Raw genomic sequence first — 23,142 nt, forward strand, 5'->3', positions numbered from 1 at the left:
AAATTATTTTGCAAAGCAAAACTTTTCGAGATGAAAGAGTGAGAAGCTCCAGAATCAAACAAAACCATTGCAGGTATTGTGTTGACAGGAAACGTACTGAGTGCGATATCCGGAGCATTTTGTGCCTCCTCTTTGGTTACGTGGTTCAGATGACCCTTCCTGTGGTTATTGTTGGGATTGAAATTGTTTCGCTTGGGCGCTGAATTATTGCCGCCGTTGTTCGGCTTTGGGGTTGAGTTCCTTGGCTTGGGGCACTGTTTGGCACAATGCCCTTCTTCTCCACAAGCGTAACAAGTAACGCCGGGGCGATAGGTGAATTCCTTGTCCCTTGTATGAAAATTCTTGATTGGGCGTGAGACATTGGATGAGAATTTGGGTGTCCCACCCTTTTTAAAATCTATCTTGCTTCGGTGATTGCGAGTGTGATTAGTCTGGTCCCTTTTTCGCTTGCGGATATCTTCCAGACTGCGTCTCTCATTTTCCAGAGTAATGGCCTTGTCCACCAGCGTTTTAAAATCAGGAAAAGTGTGCACGACCAGTTGGCATTTAAGCGCGGGCGCCAGACCGTCAAGGAATTTCTCCATCTTCTTGATTTCAGTCATACGCTCCTCATTGGCGTAGCAGGATAATAGGGTAAATTGACTGTTGTAATCTGACACTGTCATGTTCCTTTGTTTGAGGTCATCGAATTCTCTCTTCTTGATTTTCATAATACTCTTAGGAATATGTGCACCACGGAAACCTTCCTTGAAATCATCCCAGGTTATGTCATTTTCGTTGGGATGCATGTGCAGAAAATTCTCCCACCACGATGCGGCTGCTCCTGTGAGATAGTGTGGAGCATATAGTACTTTCTCGAGGTCTGAACACTTTGCAATAATTAATTTCCTTTCCATATCTCGAAGCCAGTCCTCGGCTTCAAGAGGCTTGTCAGTGTGAGAAAATGTTTGAGGACGTGTCTTCTGTAGCTCAGACAACTTGGAATGTTGCTGATACTGTCCATGATGATTCCCCATGTTGATGACTTGGTTCATCATCTCGCGATGTTGTTGCTGACTCTGTTCATAAAGGCGGCACATTTGTGAAAGTGCCGATTCACTGCCTTGTTGGCTTGACTGTCCCTGAGTGAACTCATTGTTGGGTTGAGTATCAAAAATTTCCTCTGGTGGAGTTGGCATGGAACGTGTCCAAGGACGAGACATTTTTCACTCTGGGAGAAATATTTTTGTAAAACTCTTAAGAAAAGCGGAAAGAGTCGCAAAAATAAAACCATAAATGCATAAAGCTGGCAGATATAATTAAATACCCAAGCTTACTTAAGAAAAACAAATCGACTTGCGCACGGAGAAGGACTGCTCATTACATATCTTACACGCGGGCGGTAATTATACAGTACATCACTCAGGATATGCGTACATAATCCTGACATGTTATTAAGGCTAGTGCACTTCTCCAGATCCTACATGATGCGCAAACAGGCTACTTTTCACAACCTATGCACATATCTTACAAAGCGGTACAATACATGGCAGCTAAGCGTACTCAGGCAGAGATGTTGACGACCTCCTTTGCCCTGCCGAGGGCGAGGCGTAGCGAGGTTGGGGACTCGACTTCCTCCTCGCTAATGGGCTCCATACGTGTAGTGTTGCGCAGAGCGGACGGAGCGGTTGCCAGGGGCGGAGCAACACGTACAGGAGTGGGCGCGAAGGTTGGTGTAGTGCGCGCTGGAGTGGGCGCAATGACTTGGTTAAATTCTTCGGTAGAAGGCAGGCGACGAGTAGGCGTGAAAGATGCTGATGACGAGACAAAAGTCAGTGGCGGTGCGATGGGTAGGAGCTCCCTCCTGTTGACAGCACAGCCATGGACTGAGTCCATGCGGGTAGCTATGAAGTCGTCCACCAGGTTGTCGAAGGCTGCCTCCAGGGCCCGGAGATACTCAATGAGCATCTCAAAAGCCTCGTCTCGTTCTCCTCTGGGGCAGGAGTATGCGTAGTGATAGGTGTAAGGCACATGGCACGGAAGATAACGGTAACGACGAGTCTTCATCACGGGAAGGACATCCCTGAGACAAGCTATCGCCTCGCGGGCTGCCATCTGCATAGCATGCCTCTCCGTAGGCATGGCTCTTCCCACGAACCGGAAGCGGCGTAACTCACCACGCCCTCCCCTTAACTGCACCGCGGCCTGGTGCATGGTCAGACTGTCGTTGACTCGGTGCTGGTAGAGTGTGAAGACTGGGCGCACGGATGGCCCCATTGCGACCTGAACGATGGAAGAAAGAAGCTTGACGAACCCATCGGGCACGTTGGCGAAGGTCTGAGACTCGCAGCTGTTGTCGGCCATCTACAAAAGTAGGCAAAATTCTACAGGGTCAGATCATAAATTTATGCTGACTGACAGAAAATGACTACAATTGCAAAAACATAAAATAGCTCTGTCATGCTAATAACTAATTAGCGATCGCACCTAGTGGCTTCCTACAGTCAGCCTGGCTCTGGTACCAAGCTTGACACGACCGGTTTTCCAATAAAAATATTTATTGATAAACCAGTCTTTTGAGTCCAGTATGAGAGAAATCCTCCTCACTGGTAGGCAATTTCTTGATACAATAAGCCAGTAGCGTAAAATATATTACAGGGTTGAACTGCGGTCGCTCAACCAAATTATTACAAGCACGCCAATAATCATACATAATGGCAGACAGGACACAGTGGTGTGGAGACATACTACTGACTCACGGATAGGCTGGTGGTGGTAAAACACAGCGGGAAGGGAAATACAAGACTCTAAGGATATCATTTCATCGAACGTCGAGGTGAGGCTCGATAAATTTATTTGGTAGCGGAAGCGGATATAAAACAGTGACCAAATCCAGGGTCGCACGAGACTGACTGGGACTCCTCTAAGTGTCGGACTCGCTATCGAACTCTTCATCCATGAGATCGCCTTCGTCAGCATCTGGCCAAATCAACAAGCCAGTGAGTACTTTGAAAGTACTCGCAAGACAGTTCGGACGTAAGATATAACAAATGCGTGCATGGATGCAACATGATTAATTCCTTAATGCACAATAAAATAAAATTGGCATAACGGGTAAGTAAAAAGGGAAACGGCGGTAGTCCGCCTGAAATCCCACAGAGCATAGATAAGGACCGATCGGGTGTCTGAAGCGACGCCTCGAAAGGTGAACAAATAAAAATAAGGAAAAGATGCCACAGTCGGGCATCTTAGCGACACCACATAAAGGGCTTTAAAAGAAATGCCACGGTCGGACGTCTGAGCGACATCGCAGAAAGGGCTTTAAAAGAAATGCCACAGTCGGACGTCTGAGCGACATCACAGAAAGGGCTTTAAAAGAAATGCCACAGTCGGACGTCTGAGCGACATCGCAGAAAGGGCTTTAAAAGAAATGCCACAGTCGGACGTCTGAGCGACATCGCAGAAAGGGCTTTAAAAGAAATGCCACAGTCGGACGTCTGAGCGACATCGCAGAAAGGGCTTTAAATTCATCAGTAAATAATACTCATAATAAACATTCAATCCATGAGAATAAACGGGTTAGTCCATCCACAGGGATAATCATTCAACCGGACTTAGCACTCATGCGATTCACCGGAGTCTCTGTCATCAAAGCTGACAATTGATTAGGATAAGATGGAACGAAACTTGACATGGAATAGATGATTTGGAGGAATATATGACTCTGCAGAGTTTGTACAAAATTTTTCCCACAGCCAACGGATTTCCGTAGTCACGAAGGACTAGTTCCGTTTACGGTATTTCGGAAGAAAACACAGCTAACCGGTACACACCCATCCTACCTCTCGATGCTAGGAATCACCCTAGTCATCGTCCAAGAAAAACTTTTGAGACGGGGAGATCACAATCTCGAATAGCATGGGATCAAATTTATATACGCGCGCTCTAAGGGGTGCCCCCCTCTCGGTCCCAACCGGAAACACCCATGCCCCCTGACCGGATGACTGGCTTTAATCCAGGGCCATGGAACCATCATCACGGCCTCTCCTCTTTGGTGTGTACCATGAAAGCGGTTTGCAACTTACTAAACCATATTCCTTGCGGAAAACATGTGGTAGTACAAGGAAGGAAATGATAGGTACTGGACCGATATGGTTTGACACTGAAGTCACATAGTCTGGCGTAAGACTGGCATGCTACAACACTGCCATCGTACCCATCCTCATGCCAACACATGGCCATTCATATCCACATTCATCCACGTATGGATCATCGAACTCACTTGCCTTATTATCACATAAAATAACGTTCATTGGTATGCTCACCAACATGCCATGAAACTAACTAAATGCAAAACATGCGAAGACACTCATCATATCAAAAGTTCAAACATGCTTGTCTGGTTCAGAGTAGTCGGAGCCTAGCTCGGTGAAGTTCGCGGCTCCGTCACCTCCTTCGGTATCTACGGTTTAAAGAAAATATATGCGCTAACGTAAATACCAAGGAGTGCACAGAAGGTAGACCAAATATTTTTCAAATAAATCTGATAAAAAACTAGACAAAATTTTAAAGAGAACAAAAAAAGAATCAATCAAAAATACTTTTCTGATTAAAAGTTATAAGGGTTTTTGTCCAGGGACTTATCTGTAATGAAATAGAAGATTTCCAGGGGCTAGTTTATAAAAACAGAAAACACTTCGGTAGCGACTACGCCAGCCCAAAGAGAAAACGCATTCTGCCCGAAGGCGCTTCCAGAAAACGATTCGAAGAGAGAGCAGAGAGGCTGACGGTGGGGTGCCACCCGTCAGGTTCAAATGTTCAAACGGGGCGGCAGAGTTCGCCGGCGCCCGAGAGCCGCGGTGGTCGCCGGCAGCGATCCACGGCGAGGCAGAGAGATCGGAGAGTACCTCCGTGCTCAGGGCACCCTTCCCGTCAGTTGATGGTGGTGGAGTCGGTCAGCGAGCACCACGTCGACGGCGAGCTCTGCTCCGGCGGACGGCGGCTCGGGTGGTCGAGGGGCTCGTCGGAGAGGGCTGCAAAGGTTAAATTGAAGAGGGGGTTATGCTCCTGGTAGCTAGAGAGGGTAACGAACGGGGTTTGAGCGCCGGAGATGGCCTCACCGGAACGAATCGGGCTGGAGGCCGAGGCGGGGCGAGGCGGCCGGAGCTAGGGGAGGAGACCTCCTCGAGGTCCCCCTAGTGGCCTGGCGGGGTGTTGGTGAGTAGTGGAGGTGCTGCGTGCACGAGAGTGAGCTCGGGACCCCTTTATATAGGCGGTCCGAGGCGGTTGCCGTGAACGAGGATCACCGGCGAGCGATTACGGTGGCGCAGTGCTCGGTCGGGGTGGTTAGGGGGTCGAGCGTCATCACGGAGGTTCAATGGGTCCGTTTTGGTGTTAAACTGGCCGGGGTTTGGGTGTTAAGGGCGAGCTCGACGGAACGGGGATGGCGCGGGCCCGTCGGCGGCGGAGAGCGCGTTCCGTGCTTGCCGGCCATGGTGGCTGTGCTACGGGCGTGCGCTGGAGTGCATGAGGCCACGCGGAGAGCCAGGGAGCGATGGGCGACGCGGAACGGCGTTCTGCCGTGGTGTGCCTCCTGTCGGCCGCCACGGGAGGTCCCGACGCCGCAGAAGACGCCGGTGAGGGCGAGCCAGCGCGCTACCGACGCCAGGAAGGCTCCACGCACGCGTGTGCAGCTTCGGACAAGAGGAAGAGGCGGCGAGGAACGTGCCAAGGGCACTGTGGCCACGTGACTGAAACTGACGGACGGAAGATGACATGAAACTGAATTTTCTGAACTTTGAACAGTAACAGTGCCCACAAGGTGTTCGACCGAATGAAATTGGCCTCTGGTGATTTTTCCTTGAGCTGATTTTTGGTGGAGTGGCTTCTCCTTGCTCAAGTAGGCTGCATGATTTTTGGTGGAATTTTTGGAGCAGTATGGATATGAATTTCACCAAATTTGGAAAATCTGGTCCAAACTTGCAGAGACTGTATTTTGAAAAATTTGAAAAGAGGAGGAGTGGATCAAGATGGTTCTGGGTTGTGGGTTCAAAGGACAATCCAGGAGAATTGGTTTGAGTTCAAAACTCAAATGAAAAAGTGTACTTGCTTTGAAAATCCCTCAGGCTCCAAATAATTTTCAGAATTGAATTGAGGGGAAAAAATAATTAGAATAAAATCCAAAACCAGTTTGGATTAGTTGGGACAGAGGATTTAGGTTGATCACAAGGGGGAGGGAAGGTTTTGGAGGGGTTTCATCTCATGGGCAAAAATACAAAGCCAATGGTGGCTTCAAAGATAAGAAAATCCCAAATTTTTATAGAGCTTCACTTAAAAATAAAACAAATTAAAACTCCCAAAAAAATAAATCTTTAGAGGGAACTAACAGAGAAGAAGTTTGCAAAAGATCAACCACCAAAGTTTGAAAGAAATAAAATCCTTGCCAAGGCAAAAGGAGGTTTTTTAAGAGGAAGGTTTTTCTGAAAAAGAAAATTTTTAAAAAGGTCTCTCCTCAAAACCACAAGGTTTTTGGTGAAAACCAAATAAAAATTTTGGAGTGTCACATATTCCAGAGGAAGATAACTGTTCAAATGGAGATTCAGAAGGAGCCGGCCATGCCTGTTTACCACCTGAGGTGTTTGCTCTAACCTGGCATGCTGATGTTGGTCATATCATGCATATGGCGCCTTGCATTGCTTACATTATACATCTTATATGTCATCAGCTTAGTTTAAATTTGCTTTGTGTGAATGCCACCTGTTTGGTTTCTATATCATATTCCCACCATTCCTAAATATTTGTCTTTTTAGAGATTTCAACAAGTTACTACATACGGAACAAAATGAGTGAATCTACACTCTAAAATATGTCTATATATATATCTATATGTGGTAGTCCATTTGAAATCTCTGAAAAGACACATATTTAAGAATGGAGGGAGTATATGGGAATTATGCAATGCCATCTTCTTTAGCCAGGCATCATATACGTGAATCATGTAATGCCATCCTGTTTAGCCAGTCATCGTATATGTGAATTGTATCGTGCCATATTTTTTCCATAATGTGTTCCATTTGTCAGCAATGTTTATACATTAATCTACTCTTCCTGTGCATCAGACATTTGAGTCGGTCATGGGAAAATCTGGAGTGAAAACAAGGTCTTCTGAGCAGTCAGTGCTACCTGTCGATGCAGATTTCTTGCTAGTTACAGATAGCTCCTCAGAGGAGGATTCAGAGAGAGATGACTAGTCATATCCCCCGCCCTGAGGTGCATGATCTAACTTGGCTGGGTTATATTGCTCATATCACGCATATGGTGTCTTGCATTGCCATGCCATCTGCTTAGATTAGACATGCTTTGTGTGAATGCCTCCTGTTTGCTTTCTATATCAGATATGTGAAATATGCAATGCCATGTTTTTCAGCCAGTTATCATATATGTGAATTATGCACCGCCATGGAGCCAGGCATCATATATGTGAATTATCTCATGCCATCTTTTTTTTTCATTAAGTATTCCATTTGTCGACAATCTGTGTATATTGAACTACTCTTCATGTGTATCAGCCATTTGAGCCGGTTATGGAAAAATCTAGAGTGAAAACAAGGTCTTCAGAGCAGGCAATGGTACCTGTTGAAGCATATATCTCGATGGTTACAGGGAGCTCCTCAGAGGAGGATTCAGAGATAGATGACCAGTCCTATATCCCACCTGAGGTGTATGCTCTAAGTTGCAATGTTTATATTTCTCATATGATGCATATGATGTCTTGCATTGCTTAGTTTAGACATCATATGCACAATATTGAATTCTCTCTGCTTAGTTTAGAGATCATACATGCGAGTGCCAACTGCTTAGTATATGAATCAATTATGTCAATTATATCATGCCATTCTGTATACTTAGACAACATGTATGTGAATATTTCATCCCAACCTATTTTGGAAAGACATCATATAGTTTTGTCATGTCATCCTGTTTAGGTACTCATCATATGTTGAATTATGCCATTATATCTTGTTAGGTTATCCATCATATATCTGAAACTGTGTCATGCTATCCTGTTTAGTTAGGCATCATATATGTGAAATTGTGTCATGTTGTCCTGTTTGGTTAGACAACATATATGTGAATTACCACATCTGTCTATCATACAATGTCTGTACGTTCAATTTCGTTTCTTGTTTATCAGCCATTTGAATTGGAGGGGGTGATGGCAGTATCTAAGGGAGCAAAAACCCGTTCTTCACAAAAGACAGTGCTACCCGTCGATGCAGATAGAACCATGGTTGTACTAGCCCACAAACTAGCCCCAACACACATAATCGAGACTCTTCCAGATTGCACACTTACACTGTTGGGCAGAGAACCAGCTACAACCCATCTAACCGCAACCCCAGCGGATATTAACCCACTTATAGTTGACAAAGCACCATGTCCACCATAGAGTACCCCCACACGAGCAGTTTGTAAAGCTACTGCAGTGCCCAAAGCACGAAGACCACCACAGCTAACCCAAACTCCACATTTAAAGCAGAAGAGCAACTGTTCTCAGGTCAGATTCCGTAGCTATGGTCCATACTCCTTTGTTGTTGCATCACTGTATTTACTCATACCAACTACTTTCGAATTTGAAGGATCCAATTGAAACTCCAATGGCGCAACAGGTATGTTTTAAACCTATTTCTTTAACTGGATTGTTGTTCTAACTTCTTGCTCTATGTTGATTTCAGTTTAAGTTGTATAAACAGTTATGTTCTCATGTGATGCACATTACAAGTGCTGCCAATGCTGTGTAGTTTCTCACACTTATATTCTGTCTATGTTGCTGTGTCTTAAAAATATATGAGTTGAACTATGTCTCTATCTTGATTAGGGAACATAAACTAGAATGATATGGACAATACAGTGACCATAGTACATAGATATATGTTTGTTTCATGCTGTTATCCCGTCCACCTTACTACTGAACCGGTTTACCAAAATGAGTTTGGTATACTACAAGCTAAACCTGTGATGTGTCTGCTTGTTTCTCTTGTAGTATGCAAACAAAATATTGAAGAAGAGCACCCCACTATGCAATGGTAGAGAAAGTAATGCAGATAAGGTTCAAGATAGTGAGACAACCCTGTTGGTCTCCAAGAAAGGTGATAAAAACAATCTTGTAGATAGTGAGAAAACCCCACAGTCCTGCGTTGATGTAGTGTTCAAGTTACTGGCCAGTACCGCTGGCACAAGCTCTTCAAACTCGCTGCCTGAATCACTCCGGCTTCTTCAGTCTCAGCTACAAGCTGAAAGGCATCAGTCATCTGTGCTGCGACAAGAAGCCAAAGGACTGAGGAAGTCCCTGTAGAATTCAGATGCGTACTTTCTTGTGCAACAGCAAGCGCTGGAGGATTTAAGCGCCAAACAAGAGAAAGTTAATAAGCTTGCTAAGCATCTTGCCAACATTGTGGGTACCCAGGATATTGTTTCTTGAACTCTTCCGAAGTGGTTTCAGTTCTGGACTTGTTTTGCTGCGGCGTTTATATGCTGTTGTGTTCCCTATATTTGCATTGGTGGTGAACTTTGATGCCCAGTGGATGTAATATGTGTAATAGCCGTGATAGCCTAGCATAAGTTGCTTGCTTATTTATTTCCTTGTTGTCTTGTTTATTTGTTTGCTTGTAGTCAGTGTAGTTCTTTTTCCGCGGTTTGCTAGTGGCTGCAATAACCTATTTTCTAAAACTAGGCCACAATAACCATGGGCTAATATTTACTGTAGTGACACTGGGCCTCCTACGGGCCGTAGAAATAGTGGGCCTTCTACAAGCCATAGAAACAGTAGGCCTTCTACGGTCCGTAGAAACATTGGGCCTTCTACGGGCCATAGAAACAATGGGCCTTCTATGGGCCCTATCATCAATGGGCCTTATATGGGCCGTATGATCGATTGGCCAAACATGGGCCAATAACAGGCCGCATTATGCCCGTGAACGGGCTAGAGTTGGAATCGTCCGTTCATGGGCCGACCATAATGGGACATCGTTAATAGGCTATATTTGATGACGCTATGAAAATGGCCCAATGTATTAACGGACCACAAACGGGCCGACTGTAACCACGGGCTGAATTTGGCCCACAAGAAGAAAATTACAGTAACGGGCCGTAAGTAAACGAATGCTCGAAATGAGCCCAAGAATAAATGGGCTCTGAGAAGGCCGAAAGATAACATGGGTTGGAAATGGCCCAACTGAATAACGGGCCATTAATAGGTATAAAGTGACACACTGTTCATTACGGGCCAGTTTCACCACGGGCCGTTAATGGGTCTAAAGTGATACACTGTTCATTGCGGGCCAGTTTCACCACGGGCCGTTAATAGGCCAAGAGTTACATAGGGCCTCATATGGGCCGAAAGACGTCATGGGCCATACATGGGCCAGAAGTGAAAACAGGCTGGAATCATATTGGATGGCCCAGATGACGCTACTGGGCCTAATTCAGGTAGGGCGTAATGGGCCTTGGGTTAGTGGGCTGTAAATGGGCTATATGCGACATGCCGTTAACAGGCTTTCCATGGGCCGGCCCGTCACCTTTTGACCAAGTCAAACAGGCCGGCCTTTTCACATGAATGGGCCTCTGTTGGGCCGGGCCACGTGTCGACGTATCATAGGCGCCTTCTGTCCAATGAGTGGATGACATCTGTCCCAACAATGAGCCGACACGTGTTTCCTCCAGCCAATGATGATTTTACACGTGGAAAATCCCCATTGGTCGGGGCTGTTAACGGGTTATCGGATCCAAAACCCGACTCGATAGCTTAACGGCGTTCCGTTATGGTGGATGCCACGTGTCGGTCACCCTTGACGAAAGCACTTCTGTGACGCGCGATTTATCGTCATGGAAGTGGACACTTCCGTGATGATAATTTTGGTAATGTCATGGAACACTTCTATGACAGCACAGGTATGACTATCTTGATTCTGTCATAAATTTGTCATGGATGTACATGCATGATAAAAAACACGACCTACTGTGACAAACACGTATCATCACGGAAGTGTATTTTTTTTGTAGTGTGATGCTCTCTTTATGTTTAGATTCTTATCTTTTATGTGAGCATCATTGAAATCATCATGCCTAGCTAAAAGGCATTAAAGAAAAGCGTTTGTTGGGAGACTACCAATATCTACCCTTACTGTTTTTGTGTGTTCACATGATTAAGCTAATGTAGTAATCATGTTTTATAGCTTTTGTTTCAATAAAGTGTCAAGTAAGACCTTTGAGAAGACTTGGGTGAAAGTTAATGTGTGCTGTAAAAAACAGAAACTTTGCGCTCACGAGATTAGCTGTCATTTTTTTACAGAAGAGTGATTTTGAGTTGATTATTTTTGCAAAAGATTAATAGACAGATTCCTCACGTCCAAAAATTTATTTCATAATCTTTGGAGTAGCAAAAGTATGGTTGTTGTTCAGATCATTGTTGACTATTCTGTTTCTGACAGATTCTGTTTTCATTGCATAGTTTGCTTGTTTTCTAGTTTCTATGGCTTATATTCCTCAATATAAATTGTAGAAATGATATGGTACAGTAGGCATTGTGTGAGAACAATTATAAATCTTGTCTTTGACAGTACCAAAGTGAATGATTTACTCTTTATCATACTAACCTACCTCACGAAGTTCCATTAAGTTTTGTGTGATTGAAGTTTTCAAGTTTTGGGTGAGATATCGATATGAGGAGAATAAGGAGTGGAAAGACCCTAAGCTTGGGGATTCCAACAGCACCCAAACGTAATATTCAAGGAATACTCAAGCGCCTAAGATCGGGGATGCCCCGGAAGGCATCCCCTCTTTCGTCTTCAAAACTATCGGTATATCTTACGCGGAGCTATATTTTTATTCGTCACATGATATGTGTTTTGCTTGGAGAGTATTTTCAATTTTACTTGTTTGAATAAAAACATTGGATCTGAAATCTTGAATGATAAGGAACCCTCCCATGGCTAGTTAATTATTTGACTACTCAGTGTTCTTCACTTATATCTTTTTGGAGTAGTTTGTCATTTACTCACGTGCTTCACGTATATCCTATGCGTAAATGGTTGAATGAATTGAATATCATAAATCTGAATTTATATATGTTTCATATGCTTATACCATGGGGAGTAATGACTTCACACATAATAAGTATAGGTGGTAAATTTATTGAAAGTTAGCAAACGCAGAATTGGTCACGTGAACAATTCATGAAAGAATATTGAAGGAAGAGATATTTCACATATAAATATACTATCTTGGACATCTTTTGTAATTGTGCGCAGTCATTAAAATATGACATGCTAAAAGGTTGATGTTGGACAAGGAAGACAACTTAATTGGTTATGTTTTCCTATATCTGAAACGTTATATTGTCTTGGATCATCCAACATGTTGAGCTTGCCTTTCCCTCTCATGCTAGCCAAATTCTTTGCACCAAGTAGAGATACTACTTGTGCTTCCAAACATTCCTTAACCCAGTTTTGCCATGAGATTCCACCATACCTACCTATGGATTGAGCAAGATCCTTCAAGTAAGTTGTCATCGGTGCATGCAATAAAAAATTGCTCCTTAAATATGTATGATCTATTAGTGCGAAGAAAATAAGCTTTATACGAACTTGTGATAGGGAAGAAATAAAAGCGACAGACTGCATAATAAATGTCTTTATCACAAGTGGCAATATAAAGTGACGTTCTTTTGCATTAAGATTTTGTGCATACAACCATAAAAGCGCATGACAACATCTGCTTCCCTCTGCGAAGGGCCTATCTTTTACTTTTACCTTCTACCCTTATACAAGAGTGTCGGTGGGAAATGACACCTATGGGATCACAAGGATCCCTACCATGGTTGCGGGGCGCTGGGTTGTGAGGAGAGCAAGATCAGCAGTCAGCACGAGCACGCGGATCGTTTACCCAGGTTCGGGCTGCAGAGATGCGTAACACCCTAGTCCTACTTTGATGTGTGTATTTGTGTCCTTGAGGTTCTTGAACTAGCTACAATGGGCGTCCCTTGTCCAAACGTCTGAATCCTTCTCTTGGATGCCTTGGGCCTCCTTTTATAGGCAAGGGGATCGCCACAGTGGCACACAGGAGGTGGCATCGGGGTACTGTGGTTAAGCCTATCACTAGCTATTACGGGACAAAGTGCATTTAATGCACCTCTGACGTGTCCCCTTCACTTTACCGCCGCTTCGCCCTGTCTCGACACGAGCCTGGGCCAGCGAGGCGGCCAGCGCCATGTAGGCTGGTAGGCTGCTAAGGTGACGCGGTGGTAGGGCCTTCACGAAGATTTGCATGCCACCACGTAGGCATGCGCTGAGTTGGCTGAGAAGCCTTGTGCCGACACACAGGTGCCTGCCCAGCTGGTGGGCTAGCAGCTGCATGGGAGCGGTTGCAAAGGCTTGGCGGGTGCGGGCCTGGCTGTGGCCTCGCGGACGTCCCCGGCAAGGGCCTTGCCGAGGCCCGCGGCAAGGGTCTTGCTGCGGCGTTGCGGCCGTCCCCGGCAAGGGTCTCGCCGAGGGTCTTGTGGGTTTCCTCGGCAAGGATCTCGCCGAGGTTCGTCGTCTTCTGCCCTTCTGATTTGAGGTGTTCCTTGTCTTCACAAAGATCTGCATGCCACCATGGAGGCGTCTCCCGAGCCTATGTTCCAACGTGGTTGGTGACGCTAGAGGAACTTGGGCTCAAGGGTGGTGCGCCCTACTGGCGTCAGGTAGGCTGCCCCAGCAAGGGTCTTGCCGGGGTCGTGGGAGCTGCCCCATCAAGGACCTTGCCGGGGGAAACCACTTTGCCTTCTTGCTCTTTATGCTTCTATCTTGGCGTTGCTTTGATTCTGTGTTTCCGCCCTGCCTGAGCGTGGTTGCAGACGCGGCTCTGACTGCCCGTGCACAAATAAGGGGTACCAAGGTGCGCCCCTACTTTAGTACACCGACAGGAGCCCCCGGGCCTGGGCCACACATAAGCGCGACACGTTGTTGGGCCAGGCCTAGAACGGTGCGCGGGCAGGCGAGACATTTTTTTTACCGTGGTATCTTTCCGTACGCTGCGCTTCCACACGACCCGCGTTGAATGCGTGACATGGGGGTTGCACGTGCGGGTGACCGAAGCACGCTTGTGTCATCTGGCGGTGAACAGTAAAGAGGCGGCTTGCGTGTCCCTTCAAGACTGCAGGGCCGCCGCTCATTTATTGTCTTTACTTGGGAACCGTTGTTCCACGTGTCCCATTACCCCGTCTCTCGCGCCACGTACGCCGCATGCATGATGCAGGGTGAATGACAGGCGTGCAGGATACGAGAAGACGTGCACGCGTGGGTCGATCCCCACACGCCTTCAATTGGGCGGGGAGGGCGGTCGATGACCTCGCCCACTGTCACCTTTAATGAGCCGGATTGACCGAGAGGGGCGGCCGAGCCTCGCCCCTGTCTCTTTATAAGGAGGGGAACGGGAGGAACGGCGCCTCTCAGTCCTTCATCATCCGCCTCTCCCCATTCCTGCTCCTTCCGCTCTTCTACCATGGCGAGAGGGCGCGGTGATGCTTCATCAGTGGCGGCGAGGGTCTCTGCTCGACAATGCGTCGCCCCTCCTCAAGAGCTCATGGCGGCGGAGCCAGCCGTTAGAGGCAGGGGGCGAGGTCGAGGCCGTCACGGCGCTCGGGGAAGAGGAGGACGGGGAGGCGCATTGACCTCGCCTCCGCCAGCGGCCCCTCCCCCGGTGGAGGGCCATGTCGGGGACAACCCCTACGAGTTCTTCATCAGGCTGCACCAGCCGCCGCGCCGTCGTCTTTGCCTCCCGACCCCATTTGCGCGGGAGATGGAGCTGGACCCACCGCAGGCACTGCGGCTGCATATGAGGGGCTGTGGGAACAACAGCACATGGGCCGACGTCGAGTTCCCAACCCCTCATGTCATGTACCTTCGCCGGGGGTGGAAGACCTTCGCTCGCATCCACAGCCTGACGGAGGGGCTCACTCTCCATTTCAAACTAATGGAGAGTGGCCTCCTCTCCGTCAAGGTCTTCGGACACTTCGGGACCCACGTAAGGTGCCGCGTGGAGAGCTCTTCTGATGATGAAGATTCCTCCTCAAGCAAAAGTGGCGAGGAGGACAGCGGCAACGACGACGAGGTTAGCGGGCGGCAGGATGACGGGTCCGACTAAGCGTCGGGCGCGCCGCTCCGGGGCGACACCGGTGACCCCATCATCCGTGTCGCCGGCTTCTTGAACTTCTCAGGGTCGCCTCCTTGGGCGGCTGGCATAGGGAGGCTGGAGAAGGCGAAGAAGGCAGGTGGTGGCCGTCAAGTCGGAGTACGATGGCACCAACACCTTCATAGCATATTGACGGACCACTGCCTCATCTTCCAGCTCTTCCTCCGGCACCACCACCGCCAACCCTCTCCTAGGCGACCGCCGGCATGTTCTTTTGGCGCCTTATGCTGCTCGTACATCGCCTAAGCGCTCCTTCTGCCTTTCTGCCTTCTTGTTTCATTTCCTGAGGAGAGGGACAAGAAAGGGATTACGGGCATCTTATCTTTTTTTCAATTTGTAAGCCCACGTGCCTTATTTAGATCTAAAACCTGTAATCTCCCTGTTCATGTTTATATTCCATACGAACTATACCTGCATGGAACGTATTAATGGAAAAAGGGTGCTTGCCAGGTCTTGTGTGTGCGTGTGAGCAAAGCCCATACCACGGAACAAATCCTTGTTATTTTCAATATAAACACCGCTGCCCAGCAGCAGGCCTTGCCGTTCCCCCACTCCGTTCATCCATACTCACGCCTTTGGTGGAGGCAGGGACGAAGTGGGGGTGGGCCCTACGCTTGCTTCCTTGCCGCCGCGGCTACAACCATATTCCAAACCAAGAAGCTCATGGGTGATAGGAACGAGGGGAGCACGACAGCCTTGGAACAAAACGAGGTTCCATAGGGAAATGCATGACAGGGGATGGGAAAACTTATCTGAATCTGCAGCCCCGGCAACCTGACTTGCCGTGGGTGGACCTTCGTGTCTTCAGCCCCCGACAAGCTTGGCTTGCCGGGCCCAGGGCACCGACTTGTTCTTTTCCTTCCACTTGGCTTGGCAGAAACACATCATGTACCCTGAGTACCAAAGAGGATGGATAGGAACAAAATGACGCAAACTTGACCTCTATGCTAGGGGTTAGTCGCCGCTAAGCACTATCAACCCTAACCGAGGGAGAGACTCAATCTAGCATGCATGCTATAACTTAGGACACCAGCGCTTCCTTTATTTATGCTCAGGGTCTGCGCCTGGCTTTGTACAGAGGGTTACATGCCTTGCCAGCAAGGCTTGTACAAAAGGTGGCTTGTTGGGGGGCCCGGCAGCCGCGCCTTATGGGTAAAACTTGCGAAGATGCTCGATGTTCCAGGAGTTGCTCACTGGAATGGCATCTTCGGTCTCCAAGCGGACTGCGCCAGGCCTGGTGACTCGTGTTACCTGATGGGCCTTCCCACTTTGGCGTCAACTTGCTGGAATTCTTGGCCGACTGAACGTGCCGAAGAACAAGGTCGCCTTCCTCAAAGCTTCGGGCATGAACCTTGCGGCTATGGTAGCGGCGCAAGGCTTGCTGGTAGCGTGCTGCTCTCACAGCCGCCAGGAGATGATCTTCCTCAAGGAACATTGCGTCATCTTGCCGCAATCTCTCTTGCTCAAACTCATCATAAGTGAGCACTCGAGGTGACCCGTATATGAGTTCCGTGGGGAGAACTGCTTCTGCCTCATAGACCAGGGCAAAGGGTGTCTGGCTGGTGGCTCGATTTGGCGTTGTTCTGATCGACCAAAGAACCACCGGCAACTCGTCAATCCAGCGCCTTCCATTTTTGCGCAGCCTGTCAAAAGTCTTCGTTCTTAAGCCTCGCAGAACTTTAGCATTTTCCCTCTCTGCTTGGCCGTTGCTTCGTGCGCGTGCCACGAAAGCAAATCAGACCTTGCTGCCGAGATCCTCGATGTACTGCATGAAGGCGTGGCTTTTGAACTGTGTGCCATTGTTGGTGATGATCCTGTAGGGTACACCAAAATGGCAGACTAGCCCTTTGAAGAACTTGATGGTTGACTGCGCTGCCACCTTCCTCACTGCTTCCACCTCAGGCCACTTTGTGAACTTGTCGATTGCAACGTACAAGTACTCAAAGCCCCCGACGGCGTGGGGGAAGGGGCCCAGTATGTGGATCCCCCAGACCGAGAATGGCCAGGAGAGAGGGATCATCTACAAGGCTTGAGCTGGCTGATGAAGTTTCTTCGAATGGAACTGGCATGCTTCACACTTGGTTACTAGTGCCGTCGCATCCTAGAGGGCAGTGGGCCAGAAGAAACCTTGCCAATAAGCCTTGCCAGCAAGGGCCCTTGACCCTATGTGGGAGCCACATATGCCTCCATATATCTCTGCCAACAGCTCCAGCCCTTCCTCCCGGGAGATGCACTTCAATTTCACCCCATTCGGTCTTTTTCTGTACAAGACGTTGTCAATGAATTGGTACGGAGCAAACCGGCGGGCTACTTTCTCTGCCTCTTCCCGCTCCTTAGGAAGATCTCCTATTTGGAGGAATCGGACGGTGTGCTGCGCCCATGCCGGAGCCTGTGGCTCGACGGCGAGGGCCAAAGGCATTTCCTCTGCCGCGGGAACGGTTGCCTCCGCGGCAAGGGCCTGGCGCCCCGCCGGAGTTGGTTGTCCCACGACAGGCTCGGCGTCCACGGCAACTCCTTCGCCGGCAGCTCCAGGGAGTTTGGTGGGGAAGTACTTGCCGGGGCCTAGTTTCCTCCGCTTGTTCTGCCTTGTCGGTGGTTCGACGGATGGTTGAGTTAACCAAAGCACAAAAGTACCTAGTTTCATAGGTAGCTTGAGGGCGGCACGCTTCGACAGATAGTCGGCGACGTCATTCTCCACTCAGGGGACATGCTCCGCCTGTATCCCGTCAAAGCGCTCCTCCAGTTTCCTCACTTCATCGACGTATGCTTCCATCAGCGGGCTTTGACAATCCCTGTTGATTTGCCTGACGACGAACTGTGAATCACCCCTAACGATGAGCTTTCTGACTCCGAGATCCGCTGCGGTCCTGAGACCGGCAAGCAAGCCCTCGTACTCGGCGGTGTTGTTAGTTGACATCTCCCGAGGAAAGTGCATTTGGATGACGTACTTGAGGTGCTCCCCGATGGGTGCGACAAGCAGCACACTAGCACCAGCGCCTTGCAGCAAGAAAGCCCCATCAAAGTACATGATCCAGCTGCGGCTTGTTTCCTAGCTGGGGAGAGTGGTCCCATGTACCTCTTCGTCGGGCGTCGAGGTCCATTCTGCAATGAACTCCGCCAAGACACTGCTCTGAACCGTCGAGGTGCTCTCGAACTTTAAACCAAAACTTGACAGCTCCAGGGCCCATTCCACGATCCTCCCCATTGCTTCTGGGTTATGAAGTATCCGTTGCAATGGGAGGCAGGTAACAACGGTGATCTCGTGCGCTTGGAAGTAATGATGCAGCTTCCTCGAGGCCATAAGGAGGCCGAAGAGCAATTTCTGCACACCAGAGTACCTCGACCTAGCCCCCTGCAAGAGGGAGATGACGAAGTAAACTGGGTGCTGCACCATTTTCTTCTTCTGCACCACTTCACCTAGCCGTACGGGCCCTGTTGCGCTAGCTTCAGCCCCTGCCGGGGACTCAGCCTTGCCGGGATCGAGCCCTGCCGGGGAGGGTTCCAGCTTGCCATCCGTTGATTATGCCGCTGCTGCTGCCTCTTTGTCGACCTCTCTCTGCGCCACCAGTGCGGCGCTAACCACCTAATTCGTCGCTACTAGGTACAGTAGCAACGGTTCTTGTGGTTTAGGCGCAACCAGCACTAGGGTAGAGGCGAGGTATTTCTTCAAATCCCGCAGCGCTGCCTCGGCTTCCGGGGTCCACTCCATTGGGCCTGCCTTCTTCAAGATCTTGAAAAAGGGAAGGGCACGCTCCGCGGACTTGGAGATGAATCTTCTCATGGCGGCAACGCAGCCAGTGAGCCGACGCACGTTTTGATCTGCTTAGGTGCCTCAATCTTCTTGATGGCTTTGATCTTATCTGGGTTTGCCTCAATCCCACGCTACGACACAAAGAACCCGAGAAGCTTGCCGGACGGAACACCGAAGACACACTTCTTAGGGTTCAACTTGAGGTTGATCTTGCGTAGGTTTGCAAACGTTTCCTCCAGATCTTGCACAAGTGTTGCCTTGTCCTTGGTTTTGACCACTATGTCATCCATATAAGCTTCCATATTTCTATGTAGCGGCTCAAAACCAATTTGGACTGCTCTCGCAAAGGTTGAGCCATCACTTTTCAACCCGAAAGGCATCCGTAAAAAGCAATACGTACCACATGGGGTGATGAATGTTGTCTTCTCCTTGTCTTCTTTTGTCATGAAGATCTGGTGGTACCCTGAGTAGGCGTCGAGGAATGATAACAGGTCACACCCAGCCGTGGAGTCAACAATCTGGTCGATGCGCGGTAAAGGGAAGGGATCCTTTGGACAATCTTTATTGATGTCTGTGTAATCAATACAAAGTCTCCACTTCCCGTTTGCCTTGCGCACCACTACCGGGTTGGCCAACCATGTCGGATGGAGCACCCCCCTTACCAAGCCTGCCGCATCTAGCTTTCTGATCTCCTCCGTGATGAACTCCTGCCTCTCCAGAGCTTGCTTCCTGACCTTTTGCTTGACGGGCCGTGCATGAGGACAGACAGCAAGATGGTGCTCAATCACTTCCCTGGGAACGCCGGGGATGTCGGATGCTTGCCATGCAAACACATCAACATTCGCCAGCAGGAAAGTGACGAGCTCGCTTTCCTATTTGCCATCGAGGGTGGAGCTTATGGTAAAAGCCCCTCCCGTGTCGTCCTCCTTGACGGACACCTTCTTGGTCTCTGGTGGTGCAGCTCTCGACTTCTTACTCTTGCCGGTGGAGCTCTCTGGCATGTCCTCGATGGGAGCACAACACCCCGAAGAGGTGCGCTTGTCAGAGTGGGTGCGAGGAGTCTCGCCGGTCTTCTTTCCTCCCGGGGCTCCATTGGCAGGAGCAGGTGCCTTGGCGGCAGCTGCCGCAACCGCTTCTTGGTAGAGTTGGTCGACGCAAATCAACACGTCTTTCTTGTCGGAGGGTACGATGATGATGTTCATCGGCCCGGGCATCTTCAGCGTGTTGTAGGCGTATTGACAAGCCGCCATGAACTTTGCTAGTGCCGGGCGGCTGAGAATCCCGTTGTAAGGCAAGGGGATCTCAGCTACATCAAAGACAATCCTCTCCGTCCTGTAGTTCAACTCGCCTCCAAACGTCACGGGCAGCATGACCTTTCCCTTTGGCTGGCTCCTCCCTGGATTGACCCCTTGGAACGTGCCCGTCTCCTCGAGGTCTCCATCAGGGATCTGCAGCCTCTTGATCACAACAGGTGAGATCAAGTTTAGACCGGCCCCGTTGTCAACTAGCATCTTCGTCACCTTGAGGTTGTGGATTGTTGGTGAGACCTGCTATGTCTTGAGCTTGCATTGGTTTTCCTTGAAGAGGAGAGGGTGATGCAGCAATAGTAGCGTAAGTATTTCCCTCAGTTTTTGAGAACCAAGGTATCAATCCAGTAGGAGGCTCCTCAACAAGTCCCACACGCCTACACAAACAAACTGAGAACTTGCAACCAACGCGATAAAGGGGTTGTCAATCCCTTCATGACCACTTGCAAAAGTGAGATCTGGTAGAGATAGTATGATAAGATAAATATATTTTTGGTATTTTATAATATAGATGCAGAAAATAAAGATGCAAATAAAAGTAGATTGTAAACAAATATGATAAGAGATAGACCCGGGGGCCATAGGTTTCACTAGAGGCTTCTCTCGAGAGCATAAGTATTACGGTGGGTGAACAAATTACTGTCGAGCAATTGATAGAAAAGCGAATAATTATGATGTTATCTAGGAATGATCATGTATATAGGCATCACATCCATAACAACTAGACCGACTCCTGCCTGCATCTACTACTATTACTCCACACATCGACTGCTATCCAGCATGCATCTAGAGTATTAAGTTCATAAGAACAGAGTAACGCATTAAGCAAGATGACATGATGTAGAGGGATAAACTCAAGCAATATGATATAAACCCCATCTTTTTATCCTTGATGGCAACAATACAATACGTGTCTTGCAACACTTTCTGTCACTGGGTAAGAACACCGCAAGATTAAACCAAAAGCTAAGCACTTCTCCCATGGGAAGAAAGATCAATCTAGTAGGCCAAACCAAACCGATAATTCGAAGAGACTTGCAAAGATAACTCAATCATATAAAAGAATTTAGAGAAGATTCAATTATTATCCATAGATAAATCTGATCATAAACCCACAATTCATCGGATCTCGACAAACACACCGCAAAAAGAGATTACATCGAATAGATCTCCACAAGAGAGGGGGAGAACATTGTATTGAGATCCAAAAAGAGAGAAGAAGCCATCTAGCTAATAACTATGGACCCATAGGTCTGTGGTAAACTACTCACAACTCATCGGAGAGGCAAGGATGTTGATGTAGAAGCCCTCCGTGGTCGATTCCCCCTCCGGCAGAGTGCCGACGAAGGCTCCAAGATGAGATATCGCGGATGCAGAAGGTTACGGTGGTGGAAATTGTGTTTCGTCCTGCCCCTAGATGTTTTCGGGGTACGTAGGTATATATAGGAGGAAGAAGTACGTCGGTGGCCACCTGTGGGGCCCACGAGACAGGGGGCGCGCCCTATAGGGGGGCGCCCTCCTATCTCGTGGGAGCCTCGGCTGCTTCTTGACTTGCACTCCAAGTCCTTTGGATCACGCTCGTTCCAAAAATCACGCTCCCGAAGGTTTCATTCCGTTTGGACTCCATTTGATATTCCTTTTCTTCGAAATACTGAAATAGGCAAAAAAACAGCAATACGGGCTGGGCCTCCGGTTAGTAGGTTAGTCCCAAAAATGATATAAATGTGTAAAATAAAGCCCATAAACATCCAAAACAGGTAATATAATAGCATGGAACAATAAAAAATTATAGATACGTTGGAGACGTATCAAGCATCCCCAAGCTTAATTCCTGCTCTTCCTCGAGTAGGTAAATGTTAAAAAGAGAATTTTTGATGTGGAATGCTACCTAGCATAATTTTTGATGTAATTTTCTTTAATGTGGCATGAATGTTCAGATCCAGATGATTCAAAATAAAAGTTCATATTGATAAAAGAAATAGCAACACTTCAAGCATACTAATCAAAGTAATCATGTCTTCTCAAAATAACATGGAAAAAGAAAGTTCATCCCTACAAAATCATATAGTTAGGCTATGCTTCATTTTCGTCACACAAAGATGTTCCCAACTTCTATACCCCCGATGACAAGCCAAGCAATTGTTTCATACTTAAATAATCTCAAACTTTTTCAACCTTCATGCAATACATGAGCGTGAGCCATGGATATAGCACTATGGGTGGAATAGAATATGATGATGGGGATTGTGTGGAGAAGACAAAAAAGGAGAAAGTCTCACATTGACGAGGATAATCAACGAGCTATGGAGATGCCCATCAATTGATGTCAACATGAGGAGTAGGGATTACTATGCAACAAATGCACTAGAGCTATAAATAAATGCTCAACAAAAGAAAACTAGTGGGTGTGCATCCAACTTTCTTGCTCACGAAGACCTAGAGCATTTGAGGAAGCCCATCGTAGGAATATACAAGCCAAGTTCTATAATGAAAAATTCCCACTAGTATGAAAAGGACAACTTATGAGACTCACTATATGAAAAACATGGTGCTACTTTGAAGCACAATATATGAGACTCACTACATGAAGAACAAGGTGCTACTTTGAAGCACAAGTGTGGAAAAAGAGATAGTAGCATTGCCCTTTTTATTTATTTTCCCTTTTTTTTCTTTTTTTCTTTTTTTTCTTTTTTTTTCTTTTTTTTCTTTTCTTTTTTCTTTGGCCCTTTTTTGGCCTTTCTTATTTTTTTTCTTTGTGTAATGCTCTAAAAATGATGATCATCACACTTCTATTGATTACAACATATGAATTACAACTCGAAACTAGAACAAGATATGACTCTATATGAATGCCTCCGGTGGTGTACCGGGATGGTG

Source organism: Triticum aestivum, chromosome 6B (genome assembly GCF_018294505.1).
Source record: "Triticum aestivum cultivar Chinese Spring chromosome 6B, IWGSC CS RefSeq v2.1, whole genome shotgun sequence".
Classification (NCBI taxonomy): domain Eukaryota; kingdom Viridiplantae; phylum Streptophyta; class Magnoliopsida; order Poales; family Poaceae; genus Triticum; species Triticum aestivum.